General features: G+C 43.4%; 1 protein-coding gene across 7 annotated transcripts in view; it reads right to left on the reverse strand.

Annotated features, from left to right (window-relative positions):
* Window positions 1-18089, reverse strand: part of PRR5 (proline rich 5) — a 121090-nt gene that overhangs the window by 64944 nt on the left and 38057 nt on the right. For 3 of the 7 annotated variants that reach the window (XM_040439150.1, XM_040439151.1, XM_040439152.1), the window contains one exon: window positions 1036-1126. The exons of 3 other annotated variants lie outside the window; for them this stretch is intronic. The gene's annotated coding sequence lies outside the window, so the exon portion shown is untranslated. Of the gene's footprint in view, window positions 1-1035; window positions 1127-3031; window positions 3043-18089 lie in introns of those variants that run through there. One more of the 7 variants, XM_040439153.1, reaches the window with a different exon arrangement.

The raw sequence follows: 18089 nt of genomic DNA on the forward strand, positions 1-18089 counted from the left end.
TTGTTAGTATGGCTGTAAAGCCGATCCGGGCCGTCTCTTACTGGGAGTAGCCAAAGTGCTGGGTGGGTGGCTTCTCCCCACGCTCCAGGCCGGGTCTTTTTGGCCTGTATAAAAAAAACAGCCAGCAGTCTCAGCTGGGTGTGGTTTATTCTCCATCTGACAGAGAAGCTGGGAAATCTCTGTGTTTTGGGACCTGTGAAGTTGTGACGTGCTAAAGCGCTAAGAGCCCCTAAAGCCTGCCGTGGACTGCGGGTGGAAAACTGCTAACCAGGTGACGATTTTGTTCTATGGACATTGCATGGGGAGAACAAACACTAGGACTGTGATCGGTCATTTTTGTTTTTCCTTATGTGTGAATAACTGTTTAAGTTAAAGACTTTGTGATTGCCTCTATAGTGCGTCCTCTAGCCTGTCTACCAGAGCAAAACACCACACTGTCTATAAATAACGAAGGCATACATAGTACTCGTTCCTTGTCTTTCACTGTAAATTATGTAGCAGTAGGTAGTACTGTTCCTTGTGTCTCTCTATAAATAATGAAGGCATATATAGTACTGCTTCCTTGTCTTTCACTGTAAATTATGTAGACACAGATATTACTGCCTCCATGTTACTCCTGGTAATTTACAGAGTCACATATGAGCTATCTCTCTGTATCTAACTATAAATGAAGTAGGCTGAGACATCATTGCTTCCCTGTGTATGATGTAGACATCGACGGTATTGCTTCCCTGTATCTGTATCACTGTATCTACCCATAAATAATTTAGGCACAGATAGTACTGCCTCCATATCTCTCCTTATAAATAATGTAGGTACAGATAGTACTACCTCCATATAACTCCTTATAAGTGATGTAGGTACAGATAGTACGAACTCTGTATCTCTATTAATACTCTTACAGAATTCTGGGGACTAGATATAGAAGAAGGTGAAGTCTGAACAATAAACTGTCCATTGTCGTCCCACCCAAGACAGTAGTCACAACTGTATAGAGGGATTATGTCTGTAACATCAGACTTGTAGAGAACCCACCTTCAGATATCACCAGGATGGTAAACCAGGTCACTTAGGTTACTAGATTTGAAGGTGTCAAGGCAACCAGGATCCACAAATTACATCTGATCTGTGGAGAAATAAGCACAAAAAAATGCAAATTAATATATATAAAGAGAGCTAAGAAGTCCCAATTCTGATGATGGCTGGATGTCATGCTGCTCAAAGTACTGAGGTCGAGTGGCTGCTGCTCTAACTGACATCACTGGTATGTTGACGGAGTGTAACACCCCAGAGTTGCATTACCACCTTCTGCACCCCTCTACTATCTCCTATGGTTAACCTATGTCAGCCCCTGTATTAATTTCCAGGGCCTGCAAAAGGTGTATTCCTATCTCCTTGTTTTGTAACTGTTTAAGTGTAATATACCTGGTTCACCAGTAGATGGCGGCATAAATGGCAGAGCTATATGACCTAGAGTGAAACCCTTCTTTCCATTCTAGCTCTCTTGAAGAGGGGGAGGAGTTTAGTTAGAGAGAAGTTAGTTTAGATTACCCATTCTAGGGGAAAGTCTAGCTTACCCCTTGCTAGGGGAAGGCTGTGTCCAAGCCAGCCAGAGCACCTTCAGCTCTGCTGGACAGGGAGGCCAAAGCTTGGAGCCTCAAAAGCCAGGAAGAAAGTTCCCTGGACAAAGGCAAAGCTACAGACCAGACTACAGAAAGTTAAGTACAGCAGAAAGGAAAGGAACAGATTCCAATTTAATCCTGGTAGAACAGCAGAGCCATAGAGTAACAGATGTAGCAGAGCCGAGTGTGTTTGCCTGCCAGAATTTATGCCAAAACCTTCTGGTAACCAAGACAAAGCTTGTAAATCGTTTGGAAGAGTGTGTATTCAAGTAAAGCTGCTGTTCAACGTTATACAAAGTCTGGACTCTATTTCTTTCTTCATCCCTTCCATCAACTACCCCTTGATTTGCTTCGCTTGACCACACCTGGGATTCCAGCATATCCAGTTAGGAGCACTGTGACACGTGCAACACCATTCAGGGACATTTTAGGCCACCCTACACCACTCTGGCATTCCTACACTGGGTACCACCATATCACTAAAAGGGGCCCTGTTAGGAGGCTGCAGCGCTCACAAGAGCACCATGACCTTTTCAAACAGCTGATTGGTGGGGATGCTGGGAGTTGGAGCTCTACTGACCAGATATTGATGACCTATTCTGCTCCGGGAAAACCCTTTTAAGGAAGTAATTTATAAAAGGCAAATAACAGGTCTTTTATGACAAGCACTTAAAGGGGTTATCCAAGACTTTATTGATGGCCAGTCCTTTTAATAGGCCATAAATATTAGATTGGTGGGGTCTAACTCTTGGCATCCCCACCAGTCAGCTGTTTGAATGGAACAAAGCTGTAATAACAAGCACAACCACTAAGAAAAGTAAAGCACTTTGCAGTTACAACCAAAAAGTGAAGAGGTTGCAGAGCTCGCATGAGCACAGCAGCTCTTCCCTATTGCTGATCAGCAGCGGTGCTAAGAATTGGACCCCCATTGAGCTAATATAGTATATATTTTGCATCTCCAATATTTGATTGATCACACTTTTTATCAACAATACTCAAGACAAATTTTAAACAACTTGTTCTGACATATGAAACAAATTTAAACAAAGGTTCAGAAGTTATACGTTTCTAAAGGGGTTGTCTAAGTTGCAATATACAAACTGCAGGGAGGCAGCTAAAATAATTTAAAAAAGCATTAAAGGGTTATCACACACATTTAAAACTGTTTTTTGGCTGACTTATCTGCATGACTTTCTTCCTTTCCTGAGGTTGAGCAACAGCTCATCAAGCTTCTGCATCTGCAGTTAGCTCTTGTCATCCCTTTCCTGCTCTGCATGTAAAATAGTCCCTGAAATATAGGCCCAAAGATATATGCGGTATGTAATTCCCCCACAATTTCCTTCTCCACTGTCTAGAGAGATATAGCTATATCATTCTATATGAACTTAAAGGTGTCTGGACTACTTCACCTGATTCACTGTGAGATCACTACACCTGCACTGAGGGATGGGGAAGGGAGCAGGGAAGCTGCTGACCATATTAGTCCACCACTGAATAAACAGCAGGCAGTGCTACCAGAGAGGAAAATGAAATTAATTTAAAAAAAAGGAATAAATAAAAAAATATATATTTTTTTTCTTCAATTGCATATAATCACAGGCTTGAACAAAGTATGGCATGAGACCACTGAAACCAGAGATTGGCTGCAGCAGTATATGGGGCATCACTGCTGCAGCCAAAACATTACATGACAGGTGCAGCCTGGCGGAGAGGACAGAGCGGCAGCACTGGATCAGAGAGGGTTCTGGATGGTGAGTTTTTTTTTTAAATTATTATTTTACCTACCTCTCTGCAGTTCGTCCTTAAAAAAAAATTGCAACCCTTTTAATGATAACAAATACATAACCTGTAAAAACACCCAAAATGATTACGGACTGTAAATTACCAATCTAATAAATCAATGTCAACAGCTCCACCATCTGGACAGTGTCAGTACTACACAAATGTATGTATCTACTGGGCATTACACTATTATTGTTGCACGTAAAGAGAAAGTACAAGAAGAAAAGAGAGAAAAAGAATATGTTAAGCCCATGGGGTTCAGACAAACCAGGGCCATCAGGTTCAAAAGATACAGCATGTGAAGCTCATTTTGGGCCAATCATAACAGGGTTTACAAGATTCTTGTCTACCTCTACTCTCATGTGTCAGTCTCTCATAGGAGTTATCCTCCCAGACCAGTCAAATCTCCAGCCAGCTGGCAGCTGCCACTAGGGGGAGACTGCTGGATATGAACTTATACTATAGTAAAGGGGTTTTCCATTAGATATCCTCCAGATAGGTCATCAGTGTCTGATCGGTGGGGGTCCGACACCCAGGACCCCCGCTGATCAGCTGTTTGAGAAGGCAGCGGCACTACTACATTGTATAGCGGCTGTGCCTGGTATCGCAACTCAGCCCCATTCACTTCAGTGTGGCTGAGCTGCACCTCATCAGTTAAATCATTCCAGAAAACCCCTTTAAAGATATTTTCCTGTCCTTCTATATTAATGGCCCATTCTCAGCATAGGCTTCCAATATCTGACACCCCTGCACAGTTAAAGTGGACCTTTCACTTCTCCTGACATGTCTGTTTTAGTAACTCCCTGAATCCCCCATGTAATAAGAGTTCTGCAGCATCTATACTTATGACTCTATGATGTGCCATTCCTTTATTATGCCTGCTAGAAGTTCTCAATGAATTGCTAGCAGTTTGCAGTGAAGGTTCAGATGGGTGTTACCAGTTGGGCGGGTGTCCCTGCGCAGTCTGACACTATCCAATCAGTGAAGCCAGTGCCAGACTGTACAGGGACACCCTCCCAATTGGTAACATCCGTCTGGACCTTCAATGCAAACTGCTAGTAATTAATTCATAACTTCTAACCGGTATAATACAGGAATGGCACAACATAGAGTCATAACACTAGATGATCCAGAATTGTTATTACATGGGGGATTCAAGGAGTCAAGCATGTCAGGAGAGGTGACAGCTCCTCTGTAATGGCGGATTTACTTGGTGTAAGGTTTACAATGAAAATTGACATACAAATTCTGATTATCTGTAAGGTGGGTCAGCGGTATAACATGAGACTCCAGGGCTCCAATGAAAAATTTGTAACAGGGCTGCCGAGAACCATGTGCCATTTTTAATAATGGTGTCTATAGGACAGATGGGGCTTTTGGGCATCCTCAATAGCTATGCCCCTGCCCTTGTTCTTTTTCATCTGGTGGACACAAGGTAGCCCGGTTCAGCACTGTGTTCTGTTCACAGGCCTTCTCCTAGCATATAAATTATAGTAATAAGCCAAGCGATGAATAATAAGCAATCTTTTATCATCCTATAAATCAATGGCGCCCCAACCAATCCTGTCAGAGGTCGGACAAGAAAAATAAATACAAGGTGATTACTAATCGTTAGTTAAACATAGCCTTCACTTTCTGCCTCCCATTTATGATCAATAAATGTAATAATCTTATATCTTGTCCTGGTCTAGAATCAATCATTCGCATTCACGCATCATGAACCTGGATCTTTGCTGCAGCGTCCCAGAGACAATAAATAATCCATGAAACACAACGGCAAGTCTCAAGAGGATGCAAAACAACAGGCAAATGATTAAATGTAATAAATCTAAGAAACAAATCATAGCAGGGCATGCACTTCTAGCGCCTAGTATGCAGGTTTCTCAGGACAACAACAGGGGGCACCAAAGAGCACTTCTCAAAAAAAAAAAATCACACTCCCAATAGTATAATTTATATGAGTAGTCCTGTTATGTCATGCTGATAATTTTATTCCGGGTTTTTTTAAGGGCAGCGGAGATTGTTACACAGCTTTGACATATTCCTGAAAGGCAACTCTGCCTAGTGATGCCTTCATAATTCCCCTGTTAAGACAATTCAAGGGGTATTCCCACTTGGGACATTAATGACATATTGCTAGAAGATGTCATCAGTGTCAGATAGGAGTAGGTCCCACCTCTGGGACCCGTTCCAGAACGGTATTCCCGTGGTGAACAGAGAGAAGCCACACATGTGCGACCACCCTCTGTTCACCGCTATAGGAGTTCTGAAAATAGCCGAGCGTTGGCTCAGCCATTTCCAGCAGTCCCATAGTGGTCAATAAAACAGTGGTTATGGTTGCGTGGTGCGCTCTCCAGTTACCTCTATGGGACTTCCGAAAATAGCCAAGCGTGCTTGCTTAGCTATTTTCACAACTCGATAAAATATCAAGTATGGTAGAGTGCTCACCGACGTACGGCTCGGTCCGCTATACCACCTAGCGTATAAACTTAATATATGTAATCAATGACCGGCCCTTTATAAATGACAAGCAGAAGGACCCGGCTTCGCACAAGGGTATATTTCATCTATTTCATTTAAAGTTTCTGTGTGTCGTTAAAAGATATCGACAGTTTCCCCCATAACAGTGACCTCTACAGCACCCCACGCCACTGTCTGCTGAGCTGTGTATCTAATCCTATCCTGTGTGATACTGTCTGCTGACCTGTGTATCTAATCCTATCCTGTGTGATACTGTCTGCTGAGCTGTGTATCTAATCCTATCCTGTGTGATACTGTCTGCTGACCTGTGTATCTAATCCTATCCTGTGTGATACTGACTGCTGAGCTGTGTATCTAATCCTATCCTGTGTGATACTGTCTGCTGAGCTGTGTATCTAATCCTTGCTGAGCTGTGTATCTAATCTTATCCTGTGTGATACTGTCTGCTGAGGTGTGTATCTAATCCTATCCTGTGTGATACTGTCTGCTGAGCTGTGTATCTAATCCTATCCTGTGTGATACTGTCTACTGAGCTGTGTATCTAATCTTATCCTGTGTGATACTGTCTGCTGAGCTGTGTATCTAATCCTATCCTGTGTGATACTGTCTGCTGAGCTGTGTATCTAATCTTATGTTGTGTGATACTGTCTGCTGAGCTGTGTATCTAACCCTATCCTGTGTGATACTGTCTGCTGAGCTATGTATCTAATCCTATCCTGTGTGATACTGTCTGGTGAGCTATGTATCTAATCCTATCCTGTGTGATACTGTCTGCTGAGCTGTGTATCTAACCCTATCCTGTGTGATACTGTCTGCTGAGCTGTGTATCTAATCCTATCCTGTGTGATACTGTCTGGTGAGCTATGTATCTAATCCTATCCTGTGTGACACTGTCTGCTGAGCTGTGTATCTAATCCTATCCTGTATGATACTGTCTGCTGAACTGTGTATCTAATATACTACCCTGTGTGATACTGCCTGCTGATCTGCATATCTAATCCTATCATGTGTGATACTGTCTGTTGACCTGTGTATCTAATCCTATCATGTGTGACACTGTCTGTTGAGCTGTGTATCTAATACTATCATGTGTGATACTGTCTGCTGTGTATCTAAGTCAATTGTGGGATACTGTCAGCTTAAGGTGACTTATAGCAGTGAAGAAAAATGGCTGCGTTGTTATGGAAACCTGGAATAAAACTGTGGGTGTGTGGAGACTAAGAGCCTGTGAGCTTCTATTGGCTGATAAGGGACATGTGACCGTGTGCATGGCAGTTGGGGGCTTGTATTGGCTAATGCAGGTCATTTATTTTATTTTATATCTCAGTAACGGTACGTCCTAAAGAGCTGAGACCCGGTCTAAAACCTTCCCGGATACATGATGTACCTGTGTGCCAAATTTGGTGAAGATCGGTCAAGTCGTTTGGTCGCGCATAAAGAACGTCCAGACAGACGTCTAGACAGACAGACAGACAGAAACTCATTTTTATAATATAAGAGATATAAGTGATATTTTATAACGGTCCGGTCATTGATTACATATTTTCACAACTCCCATGGTGATGAATGGAGAGCGTACCTCGCATGCATGATGTGCTCTTTTTCACTTCGGAGATCCTATTCTCTAGATAGGATAAGGTCCCAGAGGTGGGACTAGCACCTATCTGACACTGATGGCCTATCCTAGCAATATATCATTAATATTCCAAATAGACCAACCCAAACTGTAACAGTGGGTGCATATCATCTTTCAGCTCCTAACTGACCAGCTGCTTTATGGTGGAAGTTTCCTTTAAAATGTAGCTGGTAACATGTCCTACCTATTGCGGTCAGTTTTGTCATTTCCATTTAGCAGGAAACAGTGACTAAGCTTCATGTTTCTCATTTCTCACGAAGGCCTGTGGAATTCAAATTTGTATTACCAACCCTGATGTCAATATAGACTGGACCCAGCAGAACTCCACCTGAAAAAGAAAATGACTCAAAGCCCTGTAACTCGTCCCAGCAAAACGGTTTCGATATGATATATGACAGAATTAGCTGAAAGGATGCAAGTCCGGTTTGTAAATTCATAAGACTTATAATTGCTAATAATAGCGGAGGAACAGCTGCGCCGAGGGCGACTGTCCAGTCGTCTAGTTCAGCCAGACATTTATTTGGAAAGATTAAACCTGGGGAGGAAGTTGCAAACCACAGTTACAGAAGAAATTAGATGTGTGCAAAAGTACAGCCTCAATCTAACCCTTTCTAACTATGTGATTACTCTACATACGGTATTATACTAACACAGTCCTGACTCCGGGGACCCCCGTCAGTTAGCGGTATGAAGGGGCCAGGTCCAAAATGAGTGCTTAGGCCTCTTCCTAGGCCAGTGATGTTACTGTAGATCAGCAGCTCAGCCCCATTGAAGTGAATAGGGCTGAGCTGCAATATCAAGCACAGGCACTATACAATGTACGGCATTGTGTTTGGTCAGCTGCTAGGAGGCTGACCTCAAACAGCTGATCAGTGGGGGTGCTGGGTGCCGCCACCGATCTCATATTGATGACCTGTCCTAAGGATAGTGATCAATAAAAAAATCCTGGGTACAACTTTAGAGAAAACCTAGAATCTCTCCTGACATGTCTGTTTTATGAACTACTTGCACCCCCTTGTAATTAGTGATGAGCGGCAGGGGCAATATTTCGCAAATATTTTGTAGAATATTCATCATATATTATTTTCTTGATTGCGAAAATCAGCAATGTAATATTCACGTAATACGTGAGCAATACAGGAGTGGGTCACTTTTGCTACATTTTCCAAGCTGCTAGAAGTTTCCTGAGACTGGAGAAAATGGTTGGCACGGCAAAACATTACTATAGCATTATATGCAGATAGAGTGCTCCAATATATTTGAGACTGCGCTAATTGGCACTAATGATGCAAATATTTTGGCGCAATATGTGAAATGTCTCATTTTAGCAGGTCTGACTACATATTACAATTGTGTCGATGTCCCAATATTTATGGACCTGACTGTATATCACTATATTCTAAATATTCGCAAATTATCGAAGTGTCGATATTCGCGATTAATATTCGCAATACGAATATTCGCGCCCAACACTACTTGTAATATCAGTTCTGGAGCATCTGCAGTGTCCCACTGCTATGACAGTGCTCCATTGCTAAAACAGGGTTAACAATGCACTAATGTACTGTACATGTATTGTTATGCATTTCATGTATGTAACTTGCACAAGGAGTTAGAATGCCTTGGTAACCGTTGTTAAGTTGGCCCTTTTGGTACCCTTCCCATAGGAAGTGGTTAGAACTCAGTGTAGCAAGACAGACTAGCCTTAGACAGTTAGGAGTGCACAGCCCTGGGACAGAATCCGCCAGAGAGAAGCAAATGTGTAGAGAAAGCTTGAAAAGAGAAAAAAATATATATATATTTATTGAGCATTCCAGTGGAGGTGCGTACAGCAGTTCTGTGGAGATAATCTGTCTCAAAGGGGTCGTCTCATCTCATCATTACTAAGGCGAGATGACACACAGTTGTGACTGGCAGGCAAACGGAGAGGTGCCCCAGCGCTAGATATTTCTGTAACTTCCATTGCATTCCATGGGACCTACGGAAACAATTTAACACAGCAAGCTATGCTGTTTATCTAATTCAAGTGGTACATGACACAAGGTTTCTCAGTTTGTAAAACACTTTGTAGGGGCTCTCTGGCACTGCCAAATTGATGCCTGCTCCGTGCCATTCACTTCAATGAGACAATGGTGTAGTAAATTGTAATTCCATCAGTTTTGTAGTACAAGACAACCCCTTTTAAACATGTATTAAAATGCTCTTTAGCCCCATCTAATGGTAAAAAAATTTAGTGCAATCATTTACATTTACTGAAGAAAACTAATATTACTGCACATACTGTATGATAACAGCATGATGCATGTTTTCTTTGTCATACAAGCATGACTCTGCAATTGTCAACTTAGATTAATGAACTCCATATAGAGCAATTTCCTAATAAGTCATTACCATTGGAATAGCTTTAGAGAGTACTAGTGTGGTGGAGAAGAGAGCAGCCTCCAACCCCTCACTCTCTCTTTTTGGAGGATTCAACAGGTCTAGATATTACACCAATAACCTATAAATTTCAGTGGTCACTGTGTAATGCTTCATTTCCCCTGTGGTGGCGCTGCAGAGAAACTGAACATTTGTTGTCAGGTTCCCCCACAGATTACAGATAATTGTTGGGGGTGCCTGCAACGAGACACCAGATGATCAGTTTTCTGGCTTGAACCAAAAAGGGATTGTCCACAGTGGAAAATCTTCAAAAAGTCTTCAAAAGATCAGCAGCTGTTCTTCATCAGGTGCTCACTTCTTTGTTAAAGAAAGTGTTAATATATTGTAGAGTTACGTTCATGGGCAAGTATTAATAATGCTTTGGTCACACTCCAGAGATTTTCTTACCCATTTTGACATTTTAAATAGCTGGACCTTAACCCTTAGGCTACCGGAGGTTTTTTTGTTTAAATTTTTCTTCCATATTTTCCTTGAGCCATAACTTTTTAATATTTCCGGTCACATAGCCGTATGAGGGTTTATTATTTGTGGGACAGGTTCCATTCCAAATGGGATGGAATTGGAAAAAAAACGCAACTCCGCCATTTTACGGGTTTTGTTCCCACGGCGTTTAGCTTACGGCAAAACTGACCCATGCCCTTCATTCTCTGGGTTAGCATAATTACAATGATACCCCATATTTAACTTTGATGAAAAAAATTTTTTTTTTACATCACCATATTCTGACCCCTTTTTTTATACTTATGTCTACTGGGCTGTTTAGAGACTAATTTTTTGCGGAACAATCTGTAGTTTTTATTGATACCATTTTGGAGTGTGCGTGACTTTTTGATCACATTTTATTACATTACAAGCAATGAAAAAAAAAATTCCATTACGCCATTCACCGTATTGGAAATTTTTTGTTCGATTTTACGCGTTTTCGGTCGCGATGATACCCATGATGTTTATATTTATTGTTGTTTATTTTTTTATTATATGGAAAAGGGGGTGATTTAAACTTTTATATTTTTTTTATTTTTTATATATTTTTTAACATTTGTTTTATTTTTTGTGATGATTTTGAAGCTCATATATGAGCCTATAAATAATGTTTTTTAATTTTTAATTTTGTTCTGTCAGGGATTTTTAAAACGACATTTAAACTAGAAGTTGCTAATTTCTTATCCTGACCTGCCATCTGGTGGCCAAAATAAGAATTGCAGCATGAACACTTAAAGCCTTGTCAGGGAGACTTACAGTGTTCAGCGCAACTACTGATGCCCACATTTTAGATGCCATGATCTATCTTGATCACGGCATGTAATGCCTTTAATTACTGCGATCGGCATTATTGCCGCTCACGGTAATTAGCCGCAGGTCTCTGCTGTATGAAACAGCAGAGACCTGCCGTCCATGGCGCCCGCTGCATGTGCGAGTGGGCTCCATGTTTACACATCACTCCAGCGCTGTACATGTACAGCGCTGGTAGCGAACGGGTTAATACCATTTGTATTTAACAGAGCAATAATGAGAATGCCGCAGGCACACAGAATAAGTGACGGGAATAGGTGTAGTACTTAGGAGTTCACTTATTGGGATGACTATACTGGGCAGATGTTGGCATCTAGTGGCCATTGTTGTATTTGGTTTTATGAAGTTATCTATTCTGTCATTTCCATATTATTCATCTTATAATTCCTCCTCTCTCTTTTGTGAGCTTACATCCAGTTTCCTTCAGTCTTTTCCTGTTTGTCAGACATGCATCACAGAGCTGGAGAAAGGATTTTCCTTTGACCACTATAATAACCATTGCATCTACAGTACATGCAACTGGTGTTGCTAGGGGAATGATTATAGTGAGTTCACTATCTTCCATTGCTTGTACCAACCACACTCATCAGAGACTTATCTCACCATCATTGGCAGAATAATGGCACCACCATAGATAAGTGATACATATTTCAATACAGAGATAGTCCCTTTGTGTGGTATAAAGCGTATAGGATAGGGGAGTCTCAGGTTGTCCTTCAGCTGCACATAACTTCACACAGGCAAAGCATTACCTAACAAGATAGAGGGCCACTGGCTTGGGAGATCAAAGTATTTTTTGCACCTAATAGAGATACTGAACAACCGATGAGCCCTCTTAAAGAGACATTGTGGTTTAGTGAACCACCCATGTTTTTATTAGATTTAGGCCTCCATTAAAAACCACTGAAAGGGACACAATAAACCAGCAATGCAGCCCCTTCATTCTTTGGATCAGGGAGGGTCCATGTAATCAGACCTTCACTTGTGCCATTACATAATTCTATGAGCAAACCCCGCCCATGCCTGATGGACTTGAATTTTAGTTCTTATGAGCTTGTATTGAGGACTTGTAGTAACTCTGTGTGCATGCTTCATGGTCTCCTTATGAGGCAATGCTTCTAGACAGGGTTGGCTCTAGGTTCATGTGGGCCCTTGGGAGATAAAGTCTGAGTGGGCCCCCTTGTGCCATTTTGCACGATACATGCGGCAATGAAACTGCATTTATTATAAATATATATATATATATATATATATATAAAAACAAAATTGGTTGAGCTGTAGTTTTCAATTTTTTTGCATGAATGCCCCTTTTTGATCACTTTTTATTCAATAATAAAGCTCACCATAATGCCTCCCAGTAGTAATAATTCTCCTTATAATGTGACATTAGAAAAATCACCTAATGTGTGGCAGTGCAAAAATTGCCCCCTAATAATGTGAACTAGTACAAAAATGACCCCGTTCTGTGTGCCAGTACAAGAAATACTCTCTCTTGGTGTCCCCAGTTTAGCTAATGTCCCCATAGTGCCCCCATAATGTGTGTCAGTATAAAATACCCCATATGTGCCATCAGTAAATGCCCCCATGGTGTTTCTCTCCCCCCTTCCCCATAGTGCCCTCCATAATGTGCCAGTACAAAATGCCTCTATATAGTGCCCCCAGTAGATGCCTGTGTCCTGAGGACAGCGATACAGATGAATGTAGAGAGATGAGCGCTTCCACAAGCGTTCATTTCCCGCAGTCCTGCTGCCGCTGCCCCCACTTACCTCCAGGGCCACGTCACCCAAGGCCATCACCTCACCTCGCCTAATTGGTGGTGTGGCCCTGTGGCCCCCCTAGGAGCAGTGGGTACCGGCACTTGACTGGGTATGCTGGGTGCTGATGCCAGCCCTGCTTCTAGATAAGAAATCCTTTGTAATATAACTAAATTTAAAAAACATGGGAGGCACACAGAGGTAAAGTATGAATCCATAAAATCTATAGCTACCGTGTTATATATCCATATAAGCTTAGTGCATGACTTATCCACTATGCAGGGGACCCAGTGGTCACACATGTCCACTACCACTCCATTCAACTCTATAGGACCACTTGGCCATCTCCAGCAGTTCCATAGAGTTAAATGGATCAGCACCGGGCATGCTTGACTGCCATCTTTATTCAAATAGGGGAACACAAGGACTCTGTTCTTGTCATCAGTGGGGCAGCAACATTTGGACCCCCGCCAGTCAGACACTTAACCCTTAACTAGCCCTAACCTGTGGATAGGGGATAAGTGTTTGCTGTTCTGGAACTACCCCTTTAAGGGCATTTGCTGGCATAACATTGTTATACTCCTTTGGGTTATTGTACCAATCAATAGAACAATATAATAATGAAAGGAGTCTGCTTTTCTCTCATGAGCTTCTCTTCATGTTCATATTTACTACACAGTAAAACCAGTTTACAGTCAATACCAGTGAGGGGCCAGCGAGGCGCCGAAAACAAGTCACTGAAGTCTGTCGACTCTATATTGTTTATGTTCTGAAATCAAGAATCAGAGAAAAGAGACTGATAAAATGTGTGCAAGCTCGATCAGAGATGACCTCAATATAACAGGAAATATGTTATACTGAGTGGGAAATGTTCCGCTCTAGAGGACTGAAAAAAAAACGCACTTAACCACCTCCGGACCGCCTAACGCAGATTCGCGTTCCGGAGGTGGCAGCGCTGCGCACAGTCACGCATATACGCGTCATCTCGCGAGACGCGAGATTTCGCTCCAAGCCGGCCCGCGCATGCGCATCGCGGGCCGGCAAAAGTTAAAGAACAAGTTCGTCACCAGCCTGCCAGCAACGATCATTGGCTGGCAGGCTGGCGATTTTTAAAAAATCCAATCACAAGCCATATAACAGATCATATTAGTAAATATGATCTGTTATATGGCTTCTCTGCTCCTGTGCTGGTCCTTTTCGTCGGTTGGATCCAGCACAGGAGCAGACTGAACTGTGAGTAGCACCAACACTACACCTTAGCCCCAGATCACCCCCCTGCACCCCAATTAACCCTTTGATCACCCCTTTGATCGCCCCTGTCAATCACCAGTGAAAGGAAAAAAAGTGATCAGTGTAAACTGTCACTTTTTTTTTTTCACTAGTATTGGCTGTTAGGTTTTAGGGATAGTTTAGGCCCCTTGGTTAGGTAGTTAGCGTCAGTTAGCGCCCACCCCACCGCACCGCAGTCACTTTTATTCGCTGAATAGCGTATCGCTAATCAGCATTTGTACTTTTATAGTATCTGTAAGTGATCAAAACTGATCACGGTCAGATCTATAATAGTATTAGTGTCACTTTAGTTCGCCCTCCACCCAAAACGCAGTGTTTGCCCGATCAGGCCTGATCGGTCGCCCACACGTGCGTTCACCCACGCCCGCCCCACCGCAGTGACAAAAAATATATATTTTTTGATCACTGCACATTCATTTTACACGCACTGCGGCGATAAAAAAATCTGTTTTGATATTTTTTATCAACCGCAGCGGCCTCCGGTACTTCGCTAGCCTCCCCTTTGTAAGACAGGCTTGCTTTTTTTCTTGGGTAGTCTCAGGGAATACCCCTAAATTTAGTAGTCCAAAATGTCAAACAGGGGGTATTCTTCTGAAGAGGCCTACAGGATTCTGACCCAGTCGGATGAGGAGTGGGAACCCTCATCTGACGAATCTAGCGGGTCAGAATATGAACCTGTAGAAAGCAGTGGCTCTCTGACCCAAAGTTCGGACGAGGAGGTGGAGGTCCCTGGTAGCACCAGGCGTACCCGGCCCCATGTCGCTAGACCACAGGTTATGCAGGATCCGCTTCAAGAGCAGCAGAGTGGGGCTGTCGCTGCCGGATCACGTGGTGAGGCATACACCAGCAGCGCAGCCCTTCCTGGACCTAGTACCAGCACTGCCGTACAACATGGTGACGTGGCGAGCACCAGAAGGGCAGTTGAAGCTGGTACGGTGGCACGTGCACTAGTTACCCCGTCGCAGCCACCGCAAAGACAGGCCCGTAGAGCCCCTAGAATCCCTGAGGTGCTGGCAAACCCTGATTGGCAGTCACCAACTTCAGCCGCACCTGTAGTTCCCCCTTAACCGCCCAGTCTGGAGTTCGGGTTGAGACGGCTCAAATCGGTTCGGCCCTGGGATTTTTTGAGCTGTTCTTGACTGCGGAGCTCTTGGACTTAGTCGTGGCAGAGAACAACCAGTAAGCCACACAATTTATATCCGCCAACCCGGGAAGCTTTTATGCCCAGCCTTTCCGGTGGAAACCAGTCCAAGTTTCCGAAATTAAAATTTTTTTGGGCCTTCTCCTCAACATGGGCCTGACAAAAAAGCATGAATTGCGGTCATATTGGTCAACGCACCCGATTCATCACATGCCCATGTTCTCTGCTGCTATGTCCAGGGCACGATTTGAGGCCATCCTCCGTTTCCTGCATTTTAGCGACAACACCACCTCCCGTCCCAGAGGCCACCCAGCTTTTGACCGGCTCCACAAAATTCGGCCCCTCATAGACCATTTCAACCAGAAATTTGCAGATTTGTATACCCCCGAGCAAAACATCTGCGTAGACGAGTCCCTAATACATTTTACCGGGCGCCTTGGCTTCAAACAGTACATCCCAAGCAAGCGTGCCCGGTATGGGGTCAAATTGTATAAGCTCTGTGAAAGGGCCACAGGCTATACCCACAAATTTCGTGTCTATGAGGGAAAAGATCAGACCCTGGAGCCGGTCGGTTGCCCTGACTACCTGGGGAGCAGTGGGAAGACAGTCTGGGACTTGGTGTCACCCTTATTCGGCAAGGGGTACCATCTTTATGTGGACAATTTTTACACAAGTGTGGCCCTCTTTAGGCATTTGTTTCTAGAACGGATTTGCGCCTGTGGCACCGCGCGAACTAGTCGCGTGGGCTTCCCCCAACGGCTTGTAACCACCCGTCTTGCAAGGGGGGAGAGGGCTGCCTTGTGTAACGAAGAACTGCTCGCGGTGAAATGGAGAGACAAGCGTGACGTTTACATGCTCTCCTCCATTCACGCAGACACGACAATCCAAATTGAGCGAGCAACCCGTGTCATTGAAAAGCCCCTCTGTGTCCACGACTATAATGCGCTCATGGGAGGGGTGGACTTCAATGACCAGATGTTGTCTCCGTATTTAGTTTCCCGCAGAACCAGACGCTGGTATAAGAAGGTGTCTGTATATTTAATTCAATTGGCGCTGTACAATAGTTTTGTTCTCTACAGTAAGGCTGGGAGAACACGATCTTTCCTCAAATTCCAGGAAGAGATCATCGAGAACCTCCTTTACCCAGGAGGTTCCGTGGCCCCATCCCCCAGTGTAGTTAGCCGTCTACACGAGCGACATTTCCCCAGTGTCGTTCCTGGTACCTCAACCCAACCGTCACCCCGAAAAAGATGTCGTGTCTGTAGCAGGAGTGGAATAAGGCGTGACACCCGCTATTTCTGTCCTGACTGTGCTGACCACCCTGCCCTATGCTATGGAGAGTGTTTCCGGAAGTACCACACACAGGTACACCTAGCATAGGGATTGCATCTCACAGGACAGGCACACAGGGCTATTAGGGCCCTTTTACTCTCAGCTGCTGCAAACCTCTCCTTTCACCTGGGATAAAGTGCATAACGTACTTCGCCACATCTTTGGGCGATTTGCGCTTTGCACATTGTCCCATGGGGAAGGAGAGGTTTGTTCTATAAAGGTAAAAAAAACTAAACAAAAAAAAAATTACCGGTAAGTAAAAAAGTTTAAAAAAGTTAATATGTTCTGTTCTAAAGTTAATAAAGTTATTGCTTTGCGGCCTGGTTTTTTCTTTTTTGTTTTGTTTTTTTTACCTTCCAGGTGGACCAACCGATCGACCAGCTGCAGCACTGATGTGCATTCGGACAGAAGCATTGTGCTGCTGTCAGATTACACGCAAGTCGGTGTATGCGGCGCTGCAAGACGAGATTTCTCCTCTGCAGTAAAAGATATGTTTGCCGAGGCATATGAGCTGAGGAGGTGGCGGTGTTCATATACTTTGGCAAACACTTTGTATATATAAAAAAAAAAATCCCGGCAATGATTTATTCATCCACATCGATTGATGTGAATGGAGAAATCTGGTTTGCCAGGGCATACGAGCTGAAGTGGGTATGGATGTTGGGCGGAGCTCCTATGTCCTGGCAGACGCCTTTCCCCTCCTTTTTCTTTTTTTGGCAGAGATTTTTTCATCCACATTGATCGATGCGAATGAAGAAATCTGTGCCGTTCATTTTTTTCTTTCAGCCCAGAGGCTGAACGGAAAAAAAAAATCTCATTACCCGTATGCTCAATATAAGGAGAATAGCAGAAACTCCTAATGCTGGGCATACATGTAATGATTGCGGAGACCCTCAAATGCCAGGGCAGTACAAACACCCCACAAATAACACCATTTTGGAAAGAAGACACCCCAAGGTATTCGCTGAGGGGCATATTGAGTCCATGAAAGATTGAAATTTTTGTCCCAAGTTAGCGGAAAGGGAGACTTTGTGAGAACAAAATCCAAAAAATCAATTTCCGCTAACTTGTGCCAAAATTTTTTTTTTTTCAATGAACTCGCCATGCCCCTCATTGAATACCTTGGGGTGTCTTCTTTCCAAAATGGGGTCACATGTGGGGTATTTATACTGCCCTGGCATTTTAGGGGCCCCAAAGCGTGAGAAGAAGTCTGGTATCCAAATGTCTAAAAATGCCCTCCTAAAAGGAATTTGGGCCCCTTTGCCCACCTAGGCTGCAAAAAAGTGTCACACATGTGGTATCTCCGTATTCAGCAGAAG

The sequence above is a fragment of the Bufo bufo genome, chromosome 1 (genome assembly GCF_905171765.1).
Source record: "Bufo bufo chromosome 1, aBufBuf1.1, whole genome shotgun sequence".
NCBI classification, from domain to species: Eukaryota; Metazoa; Chordata; class Amphibia; order Anura; family Bufonidae; genus Bufo; species Bufo bufo.